The 13,822-nt window shown below is 32.8% G+C and overlaps 1 pseudogene; it reads left to right on the plus strand.

The window, feature by feature from the left end:
• Positions 1 to 4,178: 4,178 nt before the first annotated feature.
• LOC149565352 (choline-phosphate cytidylyltransferase 2 pseudogene) lies at positions 4,179 to 8,161 on the plus strand (annotated as a pseudogene).
• Positions 8,162 to 13,822: the final 5,661 nt, after the last annotated feature.

The raw sequence follows: 13,822 nt of genomic DNA on the forward strand, positions 1-13,822 counted from the left end.
AGGACCATGTCTTGATAGAGGGGGTGGTTGAGCAAAGAAGAAGTTGCCCACACATAGGAAGCTATAGAATAGTGAGCTCCATGTTAATGGATCTACATTTCATAGTGAGAGAAGATAGAGGAGGTGGAAGGAATAGAGAAGCCACAATGAACATCCATGTTTCCAATGCATCTCACAGCTAAGAGCAAGTCACAAAATAAAAACCCACATTTGAACCCAGAATTGAGCATCTACACCAGGGAAACCTCCAATGCATAGAGGAGTATAGGGCTATTTGGTAAAACAAATCTGCATGCAAAAGGCAGAAATGAAACCTACAAACGAAGAGGAAGAGCACATCCATGACAAGAGGGTGGAGTTTTGTTAACAAGTAATGACATTCCATTGTAGAGGCAGTGTTCTCTTATATGTGGCAGCATTTTTATTGTTGAGTAAGATCTTTGGGTTGGATATCTCACATGCAATGGCGTATGAGTTTTTCTCTTTTTAGAAATGCCACCACACAAATATTAAGTGTCTCAAAAAGAACACCTTGGAGAGAAGGAAAGGTTTGCTTCGTGGCTGGTCATCAAAGTTTTGACCAAATGCATGTAATATTGAAGGAGGGTTCATGATATTATAAGTTGAAATTCATAGAGCCCCGATGTTATGTTGAAGCCATTTGATCAAAAGGCTCATTTTGAAGATATCTGACACTATGAAAAAATTGTGAGATTGTGGCATGAGATTCACAATGTTTTGGTTGTCATATGGTCGTAGAATTGAAAATGAACACTTAAGATGCTATGACTAGGGTAGTATCATGATGTCAAGGGAGTTGAATTTTCAAATGGAGATATTACAATAGGCCATGATAATATCATAAGGTTGAACTCATAAGATATTACAAAATTAAAGAGTTTTTCATGAGTTTGGGGCAAGATAGTTTGAAGTTTAAGATAATATCTAAGACTCATATTTTCAAATATTCAATGTTGTGTAGGTGGATGCAGGACTTGCCTAGGTAAAATGTCAAATAAGATTTTGACAAGTGGCAGAAGGGAAAGGAATATAAATAAAATTCAGAGAAGTATTCAACACGGACTTTCAAATTTTTAAAGATTTGAAAATTTTTAATGATTTTACATAGTTTTGACTATATAGATGTTTTAAATTTTTCATTTTTTAAAGCTCTATTCATGGCTCGGGGCATAAAATTTTGAAAGGACCATAGGGGCACATTTTTTGTGAAAAATACACAATATAATATACTGACAGAACTAGGAAGAAATGAAATTTCCATTTTTGCTTTCAATTTTTGCACAGGTATTTGTTGAAAGCAACTACATGAGGTTTTGTGATTTCAGGGCATCCTCAGTGAAAATTGCAGATTTAGTGCTTCTAGTTTGAATTAAGATCAGATATGGCCATGATTTCATTAGGTTTGATTTCATTAACAACTTTAAAGGAGATTTTATTGTTTTAAATGTAGTTGGTTGCAAATGATGTTTTTGGGCAACAACACAATTGATTTCACGGCAAAGGCAGAAGTGACATACCAAAATTAGATTTCAGGCTCCTTCTCAGATTTGATATGTACCTAATATTTTATCCATAAGATATTTTGCTAATTGTTTTAATGAGATATATCAAATATTTTATTGCATCATTTATGGTTTTTGGTTATAGGAAGATGAAGAAGCTTAGTTTCAACAACATCAAATTGAGGACATTTTCAGTAGAACACATGTCAATTTCAGTTTTTAGATCCTAAAATATCTTCTCTTCTATATATTCTTCTTCTTTTCTCATTGTAAGGGTTCCAATTTTTAGGACTAGTGAGACCACAAGGTTGGCTCCAGTTTTAGAGTTGTGATACCATTTTCCTCAGTATTCATCTATTATGAACAATAATATTGTATTTCTTCTAAAGAATTGTTATATTAGATAGTCATTCATTTTATATTTACTAAATTTTGATATATATATATATATATATATATATATATATATATATAATGTATTGGTTTCAAGGAGATTAATACAAAGCTTCATTTTCTTAGTTTCATTCTGATTCTCATCTCCTTCCTCTATTGTCTGCAATGTTTTGTGTTTAAGAAAAAAGAGCTTAAACACAGTTGCAATCCCTTAAGGTTGTATGTCTAGATAGGTTTTCTATTGGAACAAAGAGTCAAGTAAATGCTTATTTACCTTGATAGGGTTGCAGGTTTCACCAAGAGGATATTATAGTAAGTATGAGAGTTTTATGAAGATTGATGTCTATTTGCAAGCTAGATGGATAGATTAGATGTCTAGATATATGAGTATACTTTAGGTATCCATGTGTTTTTCCCTTTATGTTTAAGGAATTAAAAGATTTTTCCCTCACTTGGCTTATTGGGTTCATGAGCTCTGTTATTAGCTAGTTCACACTCATGAATGCTTGCATAAACATAGAAGATTAAGGGATTTTATCTATTTTTGAGATTTAGTTATATGGCTTTACACTGGTATCATATAAAGAATCTAAGGTCCACCCACCTAGATCTTACAAAGCTTGAAGAAGAAGGAATTACCCTTATAGTTGGCCCAAGATCAGTAGTCAAGTGCATCCATTATAGGAATTTGCTAGCCTTATATGTATTGGTTTGGTTTCTTGGTTATTTTCAAATCTATTAAATTAGGATCCAACAAAATGGCAACTCTATTGGGGAAAGACACAATGAAATTATTACAATAGTAAGGAATTGTATGTTGTTTTTCATCTCCCTACTAGATTTGTGTCTCTTAGTTATGCCTTATTCTTGATAGCAATAGATTTGAAGATTAGTAAAGAATAAGTGAACACTGAGTGACTATTGTGAATTTAAGGGTCAAGAATAAGTTTTCTTTCACTTTGTTAAGGGTGTCAAATTCCAAGGTTGTGTGAGTTTTCAAATACCTATTATAAATTATGGACCAGCTTGTTGTTTTGTGAAAGCTGAGAAAATATTTTCTCACTTAGTGGGTGGTGACTCGAAGTTATATCTCTATACCAGTGAAATTGTGAAGTTAAGGGTATTGTGAAGGTTATGGTAGTTGGAATGTAGATTTGAAGAAGTCATCTCGGGCCTTTGGAAATGGTTGTAAAGAAAATGTGTGATGTTATGCAAGAGTTACTAAATCAAGACAAGAATTGAATATGGTTTTGTTCACAACATTGAAGAGGTTTGTAAGCATCACGTTTAAGGTATTTTCCACTCTTTCTTGAGATTTCTTTTTCAGGAAAGTAAGTTATACAAAAAGTTTCTCCATCAAGTGATATTTTGGCACTAAGTGGGAGAAGTGTTTAATGAATCTCAACATATTCTATGAAAGATTGTTTTAGAAAATGTATTTACATCTTGGAATGTGTTAGAGATTAAGTTGGTAGATGAGTTTTCAAATCTACTGCAAGCTATAAATTTTGAAAGTTATTTTGGTGAGTTATAAGTTTGTAAGACATGGAAAATTTTATTTTACCTAGTAGAAATCCATTAACAAAAATCATAGATCTTTTTCACCAATAGATACATGCCATTATGCTTTGATGGTATTTATGGTTTTCCAAATGTCATCCTAATGATATTAGAAAAAAAATTCCTAAATTTAATGGGAACCATACTGTTTCAACTTGTCATCATGTTCAAGTTTCTAGTGATTTGATGGGTGATTATGAGATTGCTCATGAGGATGTGCAAATGAAATTGTTTGTTCAAAATTTAGAAGGTGATGCTAGAGACTGGTTTTTCTTTTTACCAACATATTTTATTTCATCTTGGAGTAAGTTACATTCAGCCTTCATGGAGCAATTCGGAGAAAGGGTAAGCATATTTGATTCATATATTAATTTTTTAAGGATTCATATTGAGAATGGTGAACTTGTTCCTCAATTTAATATTAGATTTGCAAGAACCTTTAATGAGATCCTTGAGAAATGTAGACCAGATGATCAAGTATGTCTAATAATTTATCTTGATGCATTTGATAAGAAAATGAGGTATCGGTTAAGGGATAAAGAACCTCAAACATTATATTAGGCTTTTATGACTACAACAAAGATTGAAAACAATTTGAAGTATGGACTTACTAGGAGTCATTTCTCTAAGGGTGCTTTCCTACATGATGAAGTAAAAAATAAAGAGTAGTATCATGTAAAGTATTCAAATATAAATCAATATATGTGTTCACTTGCTGTTGTAGATAATCTTATTAAAATTTCAGAAGCAAAAACATGTGAAGTTGAAGTCTCTTTGTTTCAAAGGAGAGATGATCTTGTTCTTTCCGAACAGAGTGCATATGTTTGCAGTAATTCAGTAGTAGATATTAAGGTTGATTCATATATGAAAAATTTATTTTTAGTTGTTGCTTCTCCTATTGATGATTTTCTTTGTGTTGAGAATGTAACTACTCATGAATTTTCAAGGCATTCATCTTAGTTTTATGTGCGTAAAGAAGCTAAAAGTTTTGTTTCAAGTGATGTGAACAATGTTGTTGATCTGGTATATAATCAAGACGTGTCATATGAAGAAGATGATGAGAGTGGTTACTGAAATCAAATTGAGGAAAATGATATTACATGTTCATCTTCATACGAGTCTAATTTTGATTGGGAAGAAGAGAGAAATGAGGAAAGTAAGTGTCCTTATCCAAGTAAAAGTATAATTTCTTCTTCTAGATCTAAAAATGAAAGTGAAATTCCATCTTTGATTTTTATAAACCAACATGTAGTTGAAATTTTTGAAGAGGAATTGTGTACACAATGTGAGGACAAAGAGATTATTTACAAAGATCAATTACCCAGTTGCATAGATGAATGCCATGGGGTTGTGTGTAATTGTAATCATCAACATATAAGTAATTCTATAGTTACTGCAACAAACCTAGTGATAAAATAAGAGATGATTGGTGGGTAAGGCATTTGAATCATCTTAGTAAAGACAATGTAGATAATATTGATTTATATTCCACATGCTTAGTTGATGAAGTGGATGTTATGTCTTCAAGTAATGATGATGATGATTCTAATTTTTCCTCTTCACATGTTGAAATTTTTCATGACAATGATGTCAAAAATGAGTTTAAAGTGTATACTAATGCTTTATATGATGAAAATTTTGATGATGATCAACCCATATTTTGTCAAAATGCTCAAAGAGGATCCTTACATGGATATATCAATCCATTTTTTGAAGAAGACATGGAAGTTTCAAATTTAGCCAAGTTAGATGCAAATGGTGACACACTATCATATTGTTGTAACAAATTAGATTATTGTTCTGCCATTTGTGACAGTGAATATTCTAATGATGTTGCATTTTGTGAGCTCGAAGATGAGGTGCTTGACAGAGTTGTATATGAAAATAAGCTAACACTTCATAGTAAGTTTTATGATGATTCATATGAGGTAAAAACTAATCAGCATCCCAATTGTAATGATGATGGCGAGGTGTTAGATGAAATGGTTATTGAAAATTTTCCTGCACCTTGCAAGGAATTTTATCATGAATACTCTAATGTGATTGATTCATTTTCTAATTGTGAAGAATCAATGGAGAGCCCTAGATTAGTTTCATTCATTGACAAGGATAATATTTGTGAGTGTAAATCTGAATATTCATTTGAATGTCAACCAGCTATGCATAAAGATACATATCTTCAAGGTGTGTCTGATCTTTTTCCCAAATTTGATAGCATGCATAATTCATTTTTTGAAGATAGTTATCAGTTTGATCCTAGTATATTTGAACATGCTAGCCCTTGTTTTTATAGTGAGCATTATGTTAAGGATGTCCCTAGTATGCACTATGAAAGTTAGGAAAGTTATTTTGTCTTGCCAACTAAGCTAATTGAGAATTTTGTTGTGTTTGGTAAAACTGATGGAAAATTTTTTTCTAGCTTACCTCAGGGAAATGTAAATGAAAATCAAGTGTTTGATAGAGGCAAGAAATTTGAAGAAGATTCGGTGGCCTAGGGTCACCATCTTGTATAGTTAAACTAGATTCCATGCTTTCAGTAAGTTGTTTGGAGAATTTTTTTTGTCAAAGTGGTCTTCTTCTTTCATAAATCTAATTTCTTTCCATGCCTACAAGAGGCATGCATCCCCAGATGGAGCCACTAATGGAACTGAAAATTGCATTCCCATTTTGAGTGTCCATTCCAAATGTTGAGTCACTTTAAGCCCTATAAATGTTTTTCATGCATATGTAACCGGCTATCATTTCAAGGCCTAAGTGGTGTTTCAGTTGTCTAACACCCTTCTTTTGTCATATGCATTTGTTTCATACTATTTTTTTTTTATCTTGATTAATTTGATGAAGTCTTGTTTTGAGCTAGTGTCATATTTCACAATTCTGCCTTAAGTGTCAAAAAGTGATAAGAGGGCATGTTTGCATTTGAATATCTCATACTCGGTTAAGATCCATGACTCACCACTTTGAGGATGTTTAATATGCATACCAAAGAACTTATGTTCCAAGTTTCAAGTCATTTTGACATGTTTTGGCTAGGTTTTGAATGTCTCAAAGTTGGTCAGTTACCTCTGTTGTAAATCTACATATTGTTCATGTTCACAAGTAGCCCTGTTTGACCTATCATAACTTTTGACCAGTTGAACCAAATAAGAAAATTCTTTTTGCATCATATTCTAGGGGTCAAAGACTTGATACACTTTAGATTTGAGCTTATGACAAATTTGTTTGATCAATTTTCAAACATGATTCCGTTTGCAATTTATAAAGTTTCACTGGTAATTAGAAATGCAAATTGGTTAGTAGCCCTATTTGGGATGTCATATCTTTGAGTCCATGATTGGTCAAAAAAAATGGATTGTACCACTATGTTCTATACTGAAAATACTACAAGTGTGCCAGTTTTCAAATCTTGATGAATCTGTTTGCACACTTTTCTAGGTCCATTCCATTTGTAAAAATCATTATCCTATCAATATCTCCAATCCTACAAATCTAGGTAGCCAACTTCAAATCTTTTCCAAACTCGCCCCATTATTCATCATGAGCCCAAATTGGAGGTTTATACTCTCTATATCAGTTTCTATCAATGCTGGTTTGCCCAATTTTCAAAGTCAAATCCGAATCCAGTTTGTGGTTTTTTGAAATGTTTATTTGCAAGAAACAATTTTGGAGTTTGATATCTTACGACCCTGATGTCATCATTTGATGATATTTGGCAAGCCTATTGAATATGTTAGAGAGACAAGATATCCTGAGTTCTGGAGCTTGGTCAGACATTTGAATTAGTTTTTAAAGATAGGCGACAGGCCTCCTGACACAAAGTTCACAGTGGTGCGGAAATGATTTAAAATAGGTTTTAAGTGATGACTTAGTGCTTGATTTTGATTTTAGATACTTTGAAAAGATTAATGGACCAGTTTGCAATATCAGTTGTTCAAAAATTTAAAAAAATTAATCGGACCCACTTTGGGGCCCGACTGATTCCATCAAATGAGTCTAAGTGTCATGGTATTCTAGAGGTGTCTTGAGATTTCAAGTTTTTCCAAGAGATGTCATAATGATTTCTAATTGTTGTGAGATAGAAAAATTAGCTCATAGACCTCAAAAGATAGGAAGGAGAAACTAAAATAAGTGCCTTGGTGGGGTAGAAGGGGTTCAAATTGAATCTGTCTTTGAAGCCAATGAAAAGCTCTAAAAATGAAAAGCCAGTTAGGGTGTATTCAGATGGTATCTAGGATATCATTCATTTTGGTCATGCATGATCATTGGAACAAGCCAAGAAATTGTTCCCAAATACATATCTACTTGTTGGTTGCTCCAATGATGCATTGACTCATATGTACAAAGGGAAGACTGTCATGACAGAGACTAAGCACTACAAAGGTCTTCACCATTGCAACTATGCAAATACAAGTGGGTCTGGCAAGGATGTCTATGCATATGTGAAATTGATTGAAAAGTTCAAGGGAAAAAAATGGACTGAAGACATCTCAACATCAGACATCATAATGAGGATACTGAAAAACTACAACCAATATATGATGCATAATCTTGCATGTGGTTATACAGGGGAATATCTTAGAGTTAGTTATGTTAAGGAAAAATAATTGAAAGTTAATATGAGTATAAGAAAACTAAAACAAAAAGTGAGGGAGATCCACATGAATGAAGAGGAGGTTGCTCACACTTAGGAACATCTCACACAAAATAGAATACTCACATTCATCCACACCCAATGCAACAAGTAGAGGACCACATCTTGACAGAGGGGATAGTTGAGCAAAGAAGAAGTCACCCACACACAAGAAGCTACATAATAGCGAGCCCTACATTAATGGATCTACATTTCACGGTGAGAGAAGATAGAGGAGGCAATAGGAACAAAGAAGCCACAATGAGCATCCATGTTTGCAATGCATCTCACGGCTAAGAGCATGTTCTAGAACAACTACCCACATTTGAACCTAGAACCGAGCATCTACACTAGGAAAGATCTAATGCATGGAGGAGTATAGGGCTATGTGGTAAAACAAATCCACACAAAAAAGGAAGAAATGAAACCTATAGGCAAAGAGGAAGAGCACATCCACAGAAGGAGGGTGGAGTTTTGTGAAAAAGTAATGCCATTCCATAGAAAAGGCAGTGATCTCTTATATATGGTGGCATTTTTATTATTGAGTAAGATCTTTGGGTTGGATATTCCACATGCAACAGGGTAGGAGTTGTTCTCTTTTTAAAAATGCCATCACACAAATATTAGGTGTCTCAAAAAGAGTGCCTTGGGGAGAAGGCAAGGTTTGCTCAATGGCTGGTCAACAAAGTTTTGACCAAATGCATGTAATATCCAAGAAGGGTTCATGATATCATAAGTTGAAATTCATAGAGCCCCAATGTTATGTTGAAACTATGTGATCAGAAGGATCATTTTGAAGATATATGACACTATGACAAAATTGTGAGATCGTGGCACGAGATTCACAATGTTTTGGTTGTCGTATGGTCCTAGAGTTGATAATGAACATTTAAGATGCTACAACTAGGGTATTATCATGAGGTTGAGGGAGTTGAATTTTCAAATGGAGATATTATAATAGACCATGATAATCTTGTAAGGTCATAGAAATAAGGTTGAACTCATAAGATATTATGAAACTAAAGAGTTTGTCATGAGTTTGGGGCAAGATAGTTTGAAGTTTAAGATAATATCTTAGACTCATATTTTTGAATATTCAGTGTTGTGTAGGTGGATGTGGCTCCAACTTTATCTTTACAGAGATTTAAAAGGTTGCAAATTAAATGGCTTGGATAAGAAACAATTGCTTGATACAACATGGAAGAAAGAAGAACATAAACATATAGCATGGACATGTATTCTTTGAAATGAAAGCATCCAAGAATGTAAGCAAAAGCAGAACTATTGAAGTGTGAAGGATTCTGCATTGCATCTTACTTTCTGCTGGAAGTTATTTTTCAAAAAGAAAAATAGAGGTGTATGTTACAAAGCCAATACTTGTAATCCACTAATGAATTTTCTAATTGGTTTACATACATGTTTCTTTGTAAACTAAAGCAATTCCTTAGTCATTTTTGTTTGGACAAGTTTGTTACAAGAAGATCCAAGGACTTAGTACTCATAAATCCTAATTCATCAATAAACTAAATGTCAACTAGTTAAAATTGCTCATTAAAGTGATTACCAGATATAAAGGTAAAAATACCACAAAAACAATAAAAATTATTTAGTTAGATGGTATATATATCATAATAATTTCCAAGGTCAATTGAACTAATTAAGACTTGGACTGAATTTCTATAGTATCTAAGTTACATGTTCTGGTCTGTCATATGAAACAACGGCTTAGTATTTGACAAACTTATACAAAATTTTGTGTTCCATGATAGAATGAGTACACTAATTTCATGTCATCATTATTCAACCTGATAAGTAATGTCATAAACTAGTTGTGGCCTAGAGTTTGGCACCTATAGATAAAAAATCCTATTCCACTACACTACTCTTGGTAGGCCCACAGTGGCAACCTAGCACCAAAGGCTCCACCATATCTAGGAGACCAATTTTAGTTTAACTCTATGTAACCAAAACTATTTGATATGTCAAGCCTTTTGTCCATTTTTCTAGTTCATCCATTAATTTTGTGCATATAAGGTTGTACATATGAATGATGATTGCATAGAAGAGTCATTTTCTAACACAAACTCAGATAATTCTCCTATAGTGATCATTTTCTAACAGACATTTGGATAATAATCATGCTCTTGGGTGCTCTATTAATAATAAAGTATGTTCACTCTTTGTAATGAGAACCATGAAGCTAACTTGAAAAAAAAAATCAATCAGGAAATTCTTCCAATAAGTAATATTTTGAAGCCACTTTTGGCAACTTTTTAAAGCTAATTCAACAGAGATTCTTGTCATAAAGCATTGGTGCTACCTTAAATTGGTCGTAGTTATGAGATAGCAAATTCAATTAACTAGCTGGACATAACTATGCACTCTATGAAATTGAATAGACTTGTTTTTATATGTATGGAACAAATTTGCTTAGTTACATTTAGTTCATTCTGAGTAGAATGTGATGATGACCATGTTCATGATATTATCTGCATTCCATCACCTAGAAATGTGCACCAAAATCCTTTTCAATTGACATGGCAATGGCCACAATCATGGTGATGATACATGTTCAAGCCCTATAACAATATTTTTAAGGCTAGCAACATACAAGAAATTGGTACATTAGTCATTGGGTAAGACAGCATGGACTAAAAACCAACAATTAACACATCTAAAACCTTGATATGATAATAATTCAATCATCAATGTATACCCATCTTTTAATCTTCATCCTTTAGACTATGGACCAGCAGTCAGTCAACATGCTCATTTAGCCTGGCTATGATTTCCACATTATATTACATTCACTCTTTGCAATAAGAACCATGAAGCTGATTCAACAGAAAAATTCAATCAGGGTGAGCTTTCGAATAGTAATATTTTCAAGTCACTTTTAGCAATTGGTAAAGCCAATTCAATGCAGATTCTTGTAACAAATATTTGGTGCTATCTAAGATTTCCCATAGTTGAGAGATCTAAAATCCAAAGAACTAGCTAGACATAAACATACATTGTATGAAATCAATTAGATTTTCTTTTATATGTATGAGTTAAATTTGTACAATTCCATGTAGATCATCTGTAAGTAACAGGTGATGATGAGGTGAACTCTAACCAGTCCTTTCTTTGCAAAATCAACTACACTAAGGGTGCTTGCTTCTAAGGATTTTGATCTCATTTCTCTTCACTCAATCTAAATCATTTCATTAAAGAAACCACACTGTACCCATTTCTTTTTTCTCAATCTCAATCATTTCCTTAAAGAAACTTTTGATGGCTAGTACATAGCAACTATGGAAAAAGTAGTGTTGGGAGTGAAGGTAGTGTAGGATATTTGGTGAAAGGAGTAAGCATACAACTAGAGAAAATTTCTTGGATTAGTTGAGTTTCAAGATATCAAACAAAGCCTTACAGAAAGTGGATTTATTGATGCCAAAAGAGTTGTGTTGATGTCTCATGTGGTTGCCATAAATGTGGAGAACAAGGTTAGTATGCATAAAGCATGATTATATTGCTAGAAGGAAATGAAAGTAGTCCTAAAAAATAAATATGTGCAACATAGGTTCTCTAAAAAAGAATCTTTTTAACCATTGACCAAAAAGCAAGCATAAACAATCCACAAAGGAATGCTGGAAATAATATTCCTAGACATAAGCCATTGGTTTTCCTAAAAACCTATTTCCATTGGTAGGATTTTGTTAAACAGATTATAAGCAGTCACAATAAATTAAAAAAGAAATCTAAAGAGATTATCATTCCAAATAAAACTATTTACTTACCAACTTTCCATCAACTGTCTGAACTTTAACCTATTGACCTTTAATCTTCATGACTTCTCCATCAATCCAGGCCACTTCAGAATCTTGCACCCATACTTGAAAACCTACAAGAATGTTTACAGGAGCAAGAACACTACTTTGTGTTTAACTAATGTAGGAACAACAACTACTAATGGAAATGGATTTATATTACAAGATTGCCAATAAGATACTTTCATAACCTTAATATCAATGTAATCCATCCAATATGACATTCTCATTAATTTCTCTCTAAGGAGAACTCACATGTTGGAGGAAAGAACTATAACAAAATAAATATAGATCATCACATTTTATGACCATAAGTGTTCATTGACTAAGAGATAACAGTGGCAAGAGAACCTCCAATAACACCTAACCTAAGAATGAGAATAAAAAGAGGAAAAAACAGGGCATTCAATATGTTGTTGGCTCCTACAAAAGTTTTAAAAACCAAACCTCAGGAAAAAGCTTATGTGCATGCAAAATTTAGTAATTTCAAAATTTATAATATGTGGACATTATAAAAAAGTTGAAATAGAAGTCTGATGAAAGCCAAAGTGAATTAAAAATCAATGAGTGAGCTTGAAAGTGTAGGGAAATCAAGATACCATTTTGATTTATATTAGGATACAAGAGTAAAATAAAATTTTAAATTTTAATGCAATTGTAAGGGGTACTGACAAGATCAGTATACAAGGAAAAGATATAAATATAGATTAGATGGCATAAATACATAACAACAGTAAAAGGAGAGAATGGACTTGCCAAATCATCATATAATCTCTATAACCTACACAAAATGTCAGATATAAGTACCTCACTCTCAATAGTATCAAATTTTTTTCCTATGTTACAAATGACAGGCATATAACTGTGGAGGAAGCAAGAGATTGTATAATCCAAATTGAGCATGCATTCTCAAGAGCGAGAGTGGGGTTAAATAAAATGTATGAAGAAATGAGGAATAACCTAACAAGAGATCTCAATAGAAAACTACGAAAGGAGAATGTGGAGTCTAAATTTATGGTGCTACCAGAGAAAAATAGAAATCTTGTGCATGAGAACAACATCCTAAACAAGCCTCTTAAAATGCTTCCTTGTTCTCTCAGGACTCTGATGCTGGGTACCCCGTCTGACCTATTACAAAAAGCCAATTAAAATGATGAATAATTTAACATCTTTTTAACCAAGATGATTCAAATATCATACCCATTTATATTGTTTCTAATGTGGTTTTAACAATGTTGTGTGTACATAAATATGGATACAAATACAAATACAGTATTGGATTTAGATACGACCATTTTTTAGGACCCCCAATATGGATACAATTGGATACTATATTAATAAAAAAAATGTACACATATAATTGAAACAAATTTATAAGTGTTAAGAGGATATTATCATTACTCCAAAAGAAATATTGCTACAATAGTAATTTATGTTAATTTATTTTATTTAGGTTAGAGAAGAATGGAAGGTCATTGTTTCCTATAGTGGTTCGTGATTTGTAAAGTGAAGCAAATAATCATACCCTTGCCTGCTAGTCACTAAAGTTGTAGTGATTTATCTAATTCTTTGAGCAATTGGTGTTAGAATTTTGTTGAGAGTTGAGATAGATCAAATTCATCAGGAAGAAGCATAAATTGTAGCTCTTTGTAGGGTTAGACAATACAATAGAAAAATAAGCCCAAGCAAGTCATACATTGAGATTCCAAAGAGGATGCGAGTTGTAGAGGAAAACTTGCTTGAGAAATTTTTAGATTAGGCATGTCAGATATAATTGAAGACTGATAATTACTCTTAGTTGACCACACTACCTACATTACAGCTAATGTCATCCATTGGGGTTTTAAGAAAAGCAATCTAGGTGCAAAAATTGGAGTTAATAAAGTTTCTATATCACCAAATTGCAT

Source organism: Cupressus sempervirens, chromosome 3 (assembly GCF_028749045.1).
Source record: "Cupressus sempervirens isolate cs-2001-9-10 chromosome 3, ASM2874904v1, whole genome shotgun sequence".
Classification (NCBI taxonomy): Eukaryota; Viridiplantae; Streptophyta; class Pinopsida; order Cupressales; family Cupressaceae; genus Cupressus; species Cupressus sempervirens.